The sequence below is a fragment of the Fukomys damarensis genome, unplaced genomic scaffold (genome assembly GCF_012274545.1).
Source record: "Fukomys damarensis isolate Sample0158 unplaced genomic scaffold, DMR_v1.0_HiC HiC_scaffold_32, whole genome shotgun sequence".
In the NCBI taxonomy this organism is placed as follows: Eukaryota; Metazoa; Chordata; class Mammalia; order Rodentia; family Bathyergidae; genus Fukomys; species Fukomys damarensis.
The window spans coordinates 17,023,331-17,035,377 of record NW_022900944.1 but is presented as its reverse complement, the minus strand read 5'-3'; positions in this window follow the sequence as shown (position 1 = coordinate 17,035,377).

Genomic DNA, 12,047 nt, shown 5'->3' with positions numbered 1-12,047 from the left:
AAAAAAAAAAAAAAAAGCTGCTCATTTCACTGGGGTCTTGATAACATTTTGACAACGAATAGAATTCATTTACATTTATCAAAATAAACAGATAAGTCTTCCATCTTCTCTCCGTTTAGCTGACACGGACAGGTCTCTCCCCTCCAACACGCAGCAACAAGCTCGAGGTCACGGGCAGTGGTTTGGTCTGTGCATTCCCAAATACTCAGACTTCTGTGGGATGTAGAAGGAAAGCTCTTGTGGGTGTGGTTCTTGCAGGACCCTTGTCAAGTCCTGGGAAAGCAGACACTGTAGCTGTGTGTGCCTTGGCCTCACAAGCCATGAACTACCTCTCTCTCTCTTTCTCTCTCTCTCTCTCTCTCTTTCTCTCTCTTTCTTTCTTTGTACCCGGGATTGAACTCGGGTCCTTGAGCTTGCGAGGCAGGCAGCAGAACCACTGAGCTAAATTAAATCCCCAGCCCTACGACTTCCTTATTTAAAGGCAGTGGGAGGCCAGGCCTGAGAGTGTTGGCTCTATAATTGGGTGGATTGAGTTCTAATTTTAGCTTCATTATTTCCCACCAAGTGTGTGGCTTTAGGCAAATTACTTATAATAGTGGTAGCTACATCGTGGATGTAGATTAAAGATAAAATTAAAAAAAGATTAAAAGGAAGTATTCATGCAAAATGTGTAACGCAGCACCTGCTCGAAAGGTTAGGAGGAGGAGTGGGAGGATAGTGACAGTGAAAACGATGAGGGCAGTGGTTGGACCACATCAGTCAGTGACTGTGGGCCAGAGCACAGGGACCCTGAGACCCGGCCACTTCCCAAGATCTGGGTGGAGGGGGTCACAGAGAGGAATGGGAGTCAGGACCCCAGCACTAAGGGCAACTTTCTCTTTTGCCTTTATTATTTTTAAGTTTTCAAAAATATAGTTCAGGGCTGGGGATTTACCTCAGTGGTGCTGCTGCCTGCCTTGCAATCACAAGGACCTGAGTTTGATCCCCAGTTTTATATATATATTTATTTATTTATATGGTTTCATTTATTTACTTGGAAATGTAACAGTCATGTTGGATAAGGTCAAGTAGAACAAAAGGAGACACAAAGAAAAGTTGCTTTCTTTCCCATTCTGATCTCCAGTCCCTCTGTTCTCTCCTGGGGACAGCCCCTGTTAACTTGATCTTGTGTATTCTTCCATAGATGTTAAGTAAACACACAATACACTCACACCACCCTCTTCTTATCTTTTATTTTTTCTTTCAAAGATGTTATTGTTTTTGTTTTGTTCCTTGCATTAAATAGTAAAGCTTGAGAGCTTTATACACCAGTACATTTAGTTTGAGCCATTCTTCTATGGATGGACATTTAGCTTATTTCTAGAATTTTCTCATCATACCATATCCTTGATATGGGGTAAAGAATCCATTGAGAGACAGGACAAGAGGAGTACGTGGCAGACCCTGTTTTCTTTCTCTCTCCAACACGCATTCTCTTTCCTTTTTATGGCAGAACACTGTTCTTCCTTGGTGAATGGTCCCTCATGTGCTTTCTACCCATGAAATTAGTTGGAGATAACTCTACTCTTGGTTTCAAGGATGGGATGTGACTGGAGTCCAACCAAGCAGAAGCTTTGAATCCCTAGCCACAGTGACTGCCTCAGGAGCCTCACATGGCCTGGGCTTCCCTGTTCCCATCAGAGTAAGGAGCTGAGCCTTAGCAGAAGCAAGACGGCCCTGAAACAGTCTGGCAAGGTCTGAGCGGTCTGTGGAGGTCTGCACACAGCAGCCTCTGCAGGACTGTGACTGAGTCAACAAGGGATTTATTTTAGAGAAGAAATAACAGGACTTGGTGACATTCTGCCGAGCAGGCAGGAGAAGTGGGAGGAAGGAGTCTGGCATGACTCTGCAGTTAGGCCAACTGAGGATTGATGCCACTTGTTTACAAGAGGCGAGGTGTACTGGGTGGGCTATGCTGGTGCTTGCCTGTCCTTCTGTTCTGCACAGCAGAAGTAGCTGCATTTCCCAGACTCTGTTGACCTTGAGTTTGGGGGCCAAAGTCAGAAAGTTTTCTTCCCAGTGCCATTTCTGCAGTGTACTTCTCATCCCTGAGACCGCCCACGGTTGGACAGCCTGTCTTTACACAGCCTCTGCCATGACTGAGGGTCCCCAGGGCAGCTTCCTCCTGCGGGCTCTGGTCATGTACGTCCCTTGCTGCCCCCTTTCCATCTCCCAGCCAGTAGCATCTTCCCGCTATGGGTAATCTCTGGGCTGCCTCAGCATCTCCTGTTTGACTTCCAGGCTCTTCTGTCACACAAGTACCCACTTATTCACATTAAATTCTCTCTTTGATGATCCAGTTTAAAAATGGGCTACATAACTAAGCAAATCTCTCTGTCTTTCTAAAAAAAAAAAAAGACTACAAAAGGCCAACAAATACATGAAAAAAAACCCCTGCTCAATTCACTAATCATCAGAGGAAGGCAAATGAAAACCACAAGGAGATGCCTTCTTGTCCTAGGTAGAATGGCTACCATCAAAAGACTGGAAATAAATGCTGTAAAGGACACAGAAAAAAAAAGGGAACTGATGGTGGGAATGCATATTAGTGTAGCCATTATGGAAAACAATGTGATTAAAAAACTAAAATATGCTCCAGCGATTCTACTACCTAGTCTTTACTCAGTATAACCTAAGGACAGCATTAGACCAAGAAGGCTCTGCAGCAGTCTTTACAGTAGCTGGAGCATGGAATCAACGCAGGTGCTCTTTAGTGGATGACTGGGTGAACAGGATGTATTTATAGAGTAGAATAGTGTATATTTGTGAAAAGGAATGAAATCTTGCCATATGACACAAAATGGGTGGAACTAGAGATCGTTAAGTGAAGTGGAATAAGGTAGCTGCAGAAAGACACAGACCACATTCTCACTCATTTGTGGAAAGCAGTAAGTGAATTTTATAGAAGTATGGATTAGAAAAACGGTTACTAGAAGCTGGAGTGGGAGAAACAGGAGGAAATTTTAAAAAAGGGCACCAAAAACAGAGTGGAAGAATCATTCCTTTTGTTTTTAGCATGTTAGTCGGGCAAAACGACCCATGACGTCTTTCAAACTTACTAGAACAGAAGAGTATGACTTCTTAACACAAAAGATGATTAATGGTTAAAGAGATGGATTTATCACCCTGATTTGATTAACGCACATTGTATACATGTGTTGCATTACCATACTGCATCCCACAAAGATGTGAGATCATTTAAAAAAAAATCATTTAAAAATGATAAATTCACTCTGCAAAGTTCACACTGGAATTTATTAATTAATTTATTTATGTTTTTTTCTGAGACAGGGTCTCACTGTGTAGTTGAGACTGACCTGGAACTCACTGTGTAGCCCAGGCTGGTCTCAAACTCACAGCGATCCTCACTCTCCTGCCTCAGCCTCCCGAGTGCTGGGATTACAGGTGTGCGCCACCACACCCGGCCACACTGGATTTTACTTTGCTGGATGAATCCTAACTAGACGAGAAAGGAGGAAGAAGAGATGAGTGAAACATGGACTCGGAGTCAGAGAGGCCATCATAAAAACGCAGGTCTGGGACTTGGCATGTGCTGGAGGATGCTCAAGGAGAAGGCGGTTAGAGGGAGAAGAGGCCAGGGATGCACTTGGGGACTTCATAGGTAACTGATGAAGGGTAAGAGGCATGGACCAAGGTGGCTTAGAAGTTATGGGCTCCAGGGATGCAGGACAACCACTCAGATGTGGCGGCGCTGGAACCAGGGAAGGATTTTAAGGAAGATGTGAGTGGGGCTTAGAATGTTCAATTGTTTGGTATACGGAGTCAGAGAATAAAAGTGCTAAGCTGACAATCTGGATCCAGACAAGGCAGTCTTAACCATGGTGCAGTACCACTTTAATGAAGGAAATTAAGAAGGGACAAATGTGGAGAAATCGGAAATTGGAAGTTGATATCGGGGAGGGAACTATTATCTTTTTTTGCTCTTTGAATTTATTGGTACATTATAGGCATACAGTACAGTTACATTCATCATTGGGATCATGTACCTTTACATGACAGGTCTTCATTTTCATTTTTTTCCCATACCCCTTCCCTCCCTTCACCTCCTCCTCTGGGAACTATTATCTTTATAATAGGATAGATACATTATGAAACTCTTTACTGTACTTATTTGGAAGAACATCACTTAGTTCATTTGTTGCCAAATTTCCTTAGTCATGAGCCATTACTCGGGCTTTGAGAAAGCATGGAGAGGTCTTTACGGCCTCCTGTCCACTGTTAGAGAAATCCAACTCTAGAAATTGATACCTGTTTTATCCATGTGAGCTTCTGTGGTAAAATATGTGAGACTGGGTGATTTATAAAGGCTAGAAGTTCATTTCTTACACTTCCAGAGGCCAAGAAGTTTGAGACCAGATGCTGGCAGATTCAGTATCAGGCCAGGGGCTACTCTTTGCTCCCAAGATGACTCTTTGTGGTGAAAGGGTAAAAAGGGACAAGATCCCTCACTCAAGTCCTTTACAAGGGCATTGATCCAACCGCCTAAAGGCTCACTGATACCGTGGCATTGGGGATTAAGTTTCAACATGAATTTTGGAGAGACACAAGCATTAAAACTATAGCTCCACTGAAGGAAAGCTCTCATAAATCCCAGGCCTATGGTTTCTCAGAGCTGGAAAGGACCATTTTACAGACAGTGAAACTGAGGCCCAGAGAGACTCAGGTCATTTCTCGTACATGGGCTGCAGAGATCCAACAGGTCTTTCTCACACATGCTATCCACTTCTCACGAGCCGGTATTGATCTTGCTCACATAGGAAAGTGCATGGCCCAGTGGCAGATTCAGTAAGTGTTCCATCAAGTAATGCACAAGTGCAGAGGAAGAAGTATGAATTAGGTGGCCCGTAGACCTTCTGTCAAGAGGATCCATGGAAGGAGATCTGAGAAAAAGGTGACACTGTGTCCTGAGACCTCCCACATAACCTGGTGAAGCTCACTGGGGAGCCACAGAGTGCACAGGGGATCAAATGGTCGATGTACTGTGATGCTGATGAGTCAGCCAGGCATATTTTGGGTGCAAGAAGCAGAAAACCTGAATTTCTTTGGCTTAAGCAAGGAGATGTGTAGACTCACAGGACTGGAAGTTCAGCTTCACAGTAGCCCAAACTCTGCAGTTCTGTGTGCTTTTCCCTGCATTTCTCTTGGCCCTGTATCCTCTGTGGAGCAGCTTCTATTCAGGTAGGAGTGGAGAGGCTGAGCTCTCCTCACAACTTACATCGGCTCAGTTGCCCTACAGCACAGGACAGGGCTTTTGGAAGCTCTCCTAGAACGTGTAGGGCAGAAGGCCTCTTTCACCTTTTCTCCTTGCTTTTTTTTCAGCCCATGAAGAGCAGCTGAAGAGAACCTGCTGAAATTTAAGTCAGATTATAGCACTGTTCTTTTAAAAGCCCATCAGGGGTTCTGGGATAGAAACCAGAGTCCTTACCAGACATTGGAAGCCTGGTAGGACCTGGTTTGTTCTCAGCTATCTGACTTCCTCTTCTACTCTGTCCTCCTGTCTGCTCTGCTGGCCCCATTGCTGCTCCTCAAGCATACTGAGCCCCTTCAGGACGCCTGGCTGGAGGGTTCACCCCTGCAGACCTCGTGAATCCTCACCCCCAAGTGGTTGTCCTTGGTGATCCTGTTAAGAAGGCAGCCCTTGAATTCTCTTCCCCTCCTTCCTGCTTTACTTCCCCTTGTTTCAGTAATCACTAACAAATGCCTGCATTTTATAGTCTATTTTTTTACTCCCTCCCTTCCTTCCTTCTGTATTCCTAGAAATTAATATCAGTGCCTATAATACAGCAGGTGGACAGAAAATGTTTGTTGGACAAATAAACAAAAGTTTATCTCAAGCCTTTTTCTTTCACTGACTCAGGTTGAGCAGACAGTTGTTTCTGAGCCCACGATTGCTAGGGGTGTGGGATTACTTTCAAAACAATCAGCCTTATCCTGGGAGCTAGGAATAAGGTCAGTTTCCCATGAAGTACGTGGCTTACACAATTCTCAACAAAACATGGCTACTTTTAGGAGGGAGGATGTGGGAAGAATGGTGGGTTAGGCCATCAACAATGCCCACCATAGTTGGTTCTAGCAACTCTTGAGGACTGTGTCCCATCTGCTTCTCAGGGAGCTAGCTCTCCACCTGCCCATTGGGATGACACAGATCCCTCTGGGATGGAAAGAGGCTGGGAAGGGATATGCAGAAGGGAGCAAGGAAAGAAGAAAAGCTGCTTCAGAAAAGCAATGAAAAACTCCTTTGCAAAAAGCAACAATACAATTTACAAAATGAAAAAATTGCACGCAAACCCCGGATTGCAAGATCAGAGGTGCTGATCGATGGTGATCTTGGCACAGGCAGTTTTCTTGAACGACAGTCTAATTTCCTCCTTCCAGCAGCGAGTCACACCCAAACACAGGCGCCGCTCCGTGGGTCTGTGTGTTATGGGTGCCAGTGAGAAAGCTCTGAGGTGTTCACTTGTTCCTGGAGCTGAGCAAGGTGCCCTTGTGGACGGTGGTGTGTAGGACCTGCTGTGGGAACATCCTCTAAAGCTGGGCTCGCGGTAATGGCTCAAGTGCCATGGGCGGTAGAGTCTACGAGAGCAGCTCACTTATGGCTCAGGACTCACCCGAGAGACAGGAACCAAAGGAAGCTAAACTCACATCAGCCATTCATGCAGCATCTGAAAAGACTTGAGTGCATCCATTCTTCAGTTTGATTGCTCAGCCCCTGCTATGTGATAGACACAATCCCAGGCACCAACGATACCCTCCTGCCTCTCCACAAAAGCTGCTAAAGTGCTCTTATGAAACTGAAAATCCAAGTTGCATCCCATACTCAAAAGTTTGCTATGTTTCTTCAGCACACTTAGAAGAACCCCCAAACTCTGTAGATGCCCACTAGCCCTCTTGCTATATTGTTTCATCCCTGTACTCTTCATGGCCTCAGTGACTCCTGTGTTGCTGCTGTCTGACACTCTTCTTTTTTCTTTTACTTCAAGCCAGTTACTACTGCATGACTCTTCCATGTGCGGCTCCTGTCCCCTGGAGCACACTTCCCTTAGATCTCCGGGTGTTTGACTTCTCCTTATTCAGATCTTGTTCAAAACCATGTCTGAAAAAATGCCTTCCTTAGCTAATGACATGCCACACACCAGGGGTGGCATTAAACATTTCTAACAATGGAGCTGGTACAATTACCGGGTAATCCAAACACATGCTAGTCATTCACAACAGCACATGTGCAAACCAACTGAATGCTGCCCCGATCACACGCCACTCAGCAGTCAGTAAACCAGCCAGTTATACTCACTTCCCACGCACAGACCTGCTGCTACCTGACATTACCTCAGTAGTTTTCCTATCCTCTTCCTCTCCCTCTCTCTTTCTACTTCTTTATTAGAACATGGTTACATTCTTTGTAGGTATTTGTACATGTACCTGACACATCTTAATTCTTTTTACATCCTCTCTCCTCCCCTTCCCTCCTCCCTCCTTCTCTTGGTCCCCTTTCCCTTTACATGAGATCATTTCTATTTTTGTTTTGCTCATTAATTTATTTGTACTCTGGGTTTCTCATAAGAGAAACTACATGATATTTAAATCACGTGTCTGATTTACTTCACTTAACATTATGGTTTCAAAGTGCATCCATCTTTCTACAAATGACTCAAATTTACCTCTCTTTTTTTTGGGGGGGGGTACCGGGGATTGAACTCTGGTCCTTGTGCTTATAAGGCAGGCCACCGAACCACTGAGCTAAATCCCCGGCCCAAATGTACCCCTCTATATAGCAGAGCAGTGCTTCCTTTCTGTATCTGTTCATCTGTTGATGGGCTCATAGGTTTGCTTTTAAGACTGAGCTATTATGAGCGGCTATAAATGTGGATATGCATACGCCACTGCAATAGGAGGTCTTTGACCTTTTCAGGGAGATGCCTAGACGGGGAATGAATACCTGGTCAAATGCTATTTGAGGATTCTCCACACCGGTTTCTGCAGTGATTGTACTAGTTGACTTTCCTACCAACAGTGCAGAAGGGTTCCCCTTTCCCTGAAGCCTAGCCAGCATTTGTTATTTGGTTTCATGATAATGGCTGTTCTTTCTGGAGTGAGATTGAATCTCAGTATGGTTTTTGTTTTGGGTTGCATCTCTCTAAGGCCAGTGATAGTGAACATTTTTTCCATGTGTTTATTGACTATTTGTAGTTCTTTTTCTGAGAAGTGTCTGTTCATTTCAGTTGCCCTGGGTTATTTTGGGGAGTCTAATATTTTTCAGTTCTTTGTATGTTCTAGATATTGGTCCTCTGTGACACTCCACCAGAGCAGGGCTGGTCTGTTTCATTTCCTGTGCACTACAACATCGGCAGTGTCTAGTTTGAGTCTGGTATAAAGTAGGATTCCTGTGAATGAAAGACCAAAGCAGCCCAGACCTCCAGAGGCTTCTGTAGTGGGAAACTGGTTAAGAGGTGGCAGTTCTTGAGGTGGCTGAGTAGTGCCCTGAATAGCCCTGGAATTCCAAATTCTGGAATCAGAAGGCTTTTGAGTTCAGAAGTAACTCTAAACCGAGGGCTGGAACAGCCAGTCATGTCCCTGTGGGTGCCTGGAAGGAGCGGATCTGGACAGATTCGAAGGAGATGCTCCTGAAGCCGTGTCTGCAGGGTGGACATGCTCCAGAAAAGGGTGGCTCTCTCGAGAACTTTTGCCACCTCTTTCAGCCCAGAGCTGGGAGAGCAGTTGCCATCTACCTGCAATGTTGACCCTTTCATAGAGCCTGTTGTGAAGGTGATGCATGATCAGTTAAAACATCCTTTACTCATTTGATGCTTTATGGTACCCTTCTGAGATAGTAGGTGAAATCAGCTTCATTTGGCAGACTAAGAAACTCAGCGAGAATAAATAACTTGCCCAAGATCATACAATGAGAAAGCAGCCTGGCAAATCTCGAATGGTATTTTCAGTAGGCAATGGGAATTCTTTTTTAAAATAATGAATATTAATGAAGTGTAGTAATTTTGTTTGGTGTATTAGTACATGCATGTAGGATTTTTTTGTTGTTTGTTTTTTTGAGACAGGCTCTCACTATGTAGTGGAGACTGACCTGGAACTCACTATGTACCCCAGGCGGGTCTTGAACTCATAGCGATCCTCCTGCCTCAGCCTCCCGAGTGCTGGTATTGTAGGCGTGCGCCACCATGCCCGACTCATGTAGGATATTTTGATTATTTTCCTCTCCATTATTTCCCTCTTGCTTTCCTCCCCCTGAGTAAGTTCTTTTCCTTTCCTGTTCTCTTTTTTTTCTCCTCTACTCCCCTCTTTTTTCCCTTTTATGCCCTTTCTTTCTTTCTTTCTTGGATTGAACTCGGGCCTTTTCACTGAGCTGCACTCCTAGATCCTTTTTTTACACACATTTGTTATCTTGAGACGAGGTCTTGCTAAGTCACTGTGTCACTCAGTTTGTGCTTGAATTTGTGATCCTCCTGCCTCAGCTTCCCAGAATGCTTGTCCCACATTTCCTGGCTCTGAGCAAGTTTGTTAATGGCAGGAGCCATGAGTATTTTGCCTTGCCTCTCTCTAGAGTGTCCGTTGGGCCTTTTTGTTGAGTAGACTCAAGTAGACTTCCTGCCTTCGCAGACTCAGTAAAGAGAAAGGAGAGAGTCACAGAGCTACCACCTGATGGGTTTGTGTCAAGACAGCAGCTCTGCCAGGCTTTGTCCAGTGACCCTGGGTAGATTTCAGGCTCTCCTAAGCCTCAGCCTTCTCGCCTGTAAAATGCAGGGCTTGGATAACAGCCTTAGCAGTAGTCTTTCTAGCTTTGCTGTAAGATTCTGTGGTGTCAAAATAAGAGAGATTGTATTTTGTGGATTGAAAACTAATGATCTCTTATGCTCTGCATGTAGCTCTCTATTTCTCAGGCTACGTGTTATATAGTGTCAACATTGCCTCATATATCAGACACTACTGTAATAAGTATGCTATTTGTAGCTGTAATTTCCATTTTACGGCAATATCTGATTTACACGAGGTGTTTTTAAAGCGTGTCGCTTACACCGCACACACCTGCCAAGAGCCTGATCTTTTGTAATGACTTTCCAGGAAGGTCAGAAAAAGTGTCCAAATTCAGGTAAGCAAGCAGTAGGCAAGTTTTCAACATGGAAACCTCCTCCTCCTGGGAGGGATTTGTGTCCCAGGGGGATGGTGACGACATTTGTTTGCTCAGACTCTGGCCTCTGGCAGTGAGGACAGAGGTTGGAACCCTTTCTAACAAATGCTTTCAGACTGAGGGAGGGGGGAGCAGGGAAGGGGTCCAGAATCCTGAGCTTGCACCGGGAGGTGGGGCTTTTATGGGTCAGTTTGTGAAGAACCGGTGAACATCCATTCATTTGTTGCCAGCTCATTGACTGTTCATTTCCATCAATCAAATTTTCATGTAAAATTTAAGCCTAATACTCAGAAGGTAGAGACAGGCAGGGTGAGAGGCAAGGGAATCACTAATGTGATGGAATTTCCTACCTGATTATTAGATTTTTGGTAACTGCTTGTTTTTCAAGTTGCCTTTTGATTAACTGGCTTTGGGAAGGCTGGTCTGTTTCTGTGGGGATGGGTCAATCCATCGGAGGCCTGAAAACTGACCTTTTGAGTCGGGTGATGCAGATTTAAGGCCCACCTTGTCTGTCCCTCTGCAGCCAGGATGAACATTCCCGAACCGTCCCTGTCAGCTCCAGAAAGGGAAAGAATGGTAGTAAGACCTGCTGCGGACCTAATGAGGACCTAATCCTTGCCTGCCCACCCTGCGTGAGGAGGATTTTGAGGAGTCTTTCTCCTTAAATCTGGCAGAAATGTAGTGGCCTTTGAAGCAGAGCCAAGCAGACTCCAGCTCTGGGGTAACTTGATCCTCTCGCAAGCCTCTGAAGCCCTTTCAGCCGACCCTTAAACACCACATCCTGTGGTTGTGCTGCTGAGATGCTTAGACAACTCCCTGTGCTTGGGCAACGATGATCAAAGCACCTGGGGGTTCAGGAGGAGGCATTCTCTGAACCAGCTTCCTTTCAACACATGGAGGTCCAGTTAAGCAACTCGCTGTAGCTGGCTGTGCCCTAGGACAAGGACTGGCTGAGAAGAGGGTGATTTCTGCCCCGTTGGATTTGGTTGCTTGTTGAAAATCCCCCCAAAGGTCAGTCATCTGGCTAGGATTTCTTCTTGAGCCTTGGCGGCCTACGGCTTATCCTTGATGCAGACTGGCCTTTGGAGCTTGTAGTGCATGCAGTGTGCAACGCGCAGCTACCAGTTGCCACTGCCCCAGAGCCTGCACGGGGCCATGCTCGGTGGCCAGGCTCAGGAAGCACTGCAGGAGGGTGGTAGCCAGGAAGGGCATATGGCCAGCAAGATGCCTGCCACTCTCCTCTCACTCCTGGACACTCTGTCCCAACTGAGGACTTTCTTGGCCCAACTGCGGCTGTTGGGAATGACAGTTATTTTTCATTCCTGCAATGTGAATGCTTCCTGCTGGTGCCCAATGCCCTTGAATATGCCCTCATCTTAGCCAGGAATGTCCTCTGCTCCCTGTCTGTTTGGTCACCTGAACTTCCCTTCCTCGATTCCCAGCTCCAATGTCAATTTCTGTGCAACACCTGACCGGTGAGCCCAGGCTCAGGGCACTTGTGATTGTGATAACACCCATCACTCTCTTCCGCTGTATTGTAAAACCTTCAGGAATGGACGTTTCCTCTATTTGCATTTATTCACTCACTCATTTAGAGGCATCATGATCTAGTGGCAGACTGCCTGGAGCTGCTGTGTATGCCTGTAATCCCAGGTGCTTTGGAGGCTGAGTATCTCAAGCTCAAGGCCAGCCCATGCAAGTTAGTGAGACCCTGCCTCAAAATAAAAAATAAAAGGGAATGGGATGGGGCCGAGGATTTACCTCAGTGGTTCCACCACCTGCCTTGTAAACGCAAGGACCCAAATTTGATCCCTGGTACCAAAAAAAAAAAAAAAAAGAAAAGGGA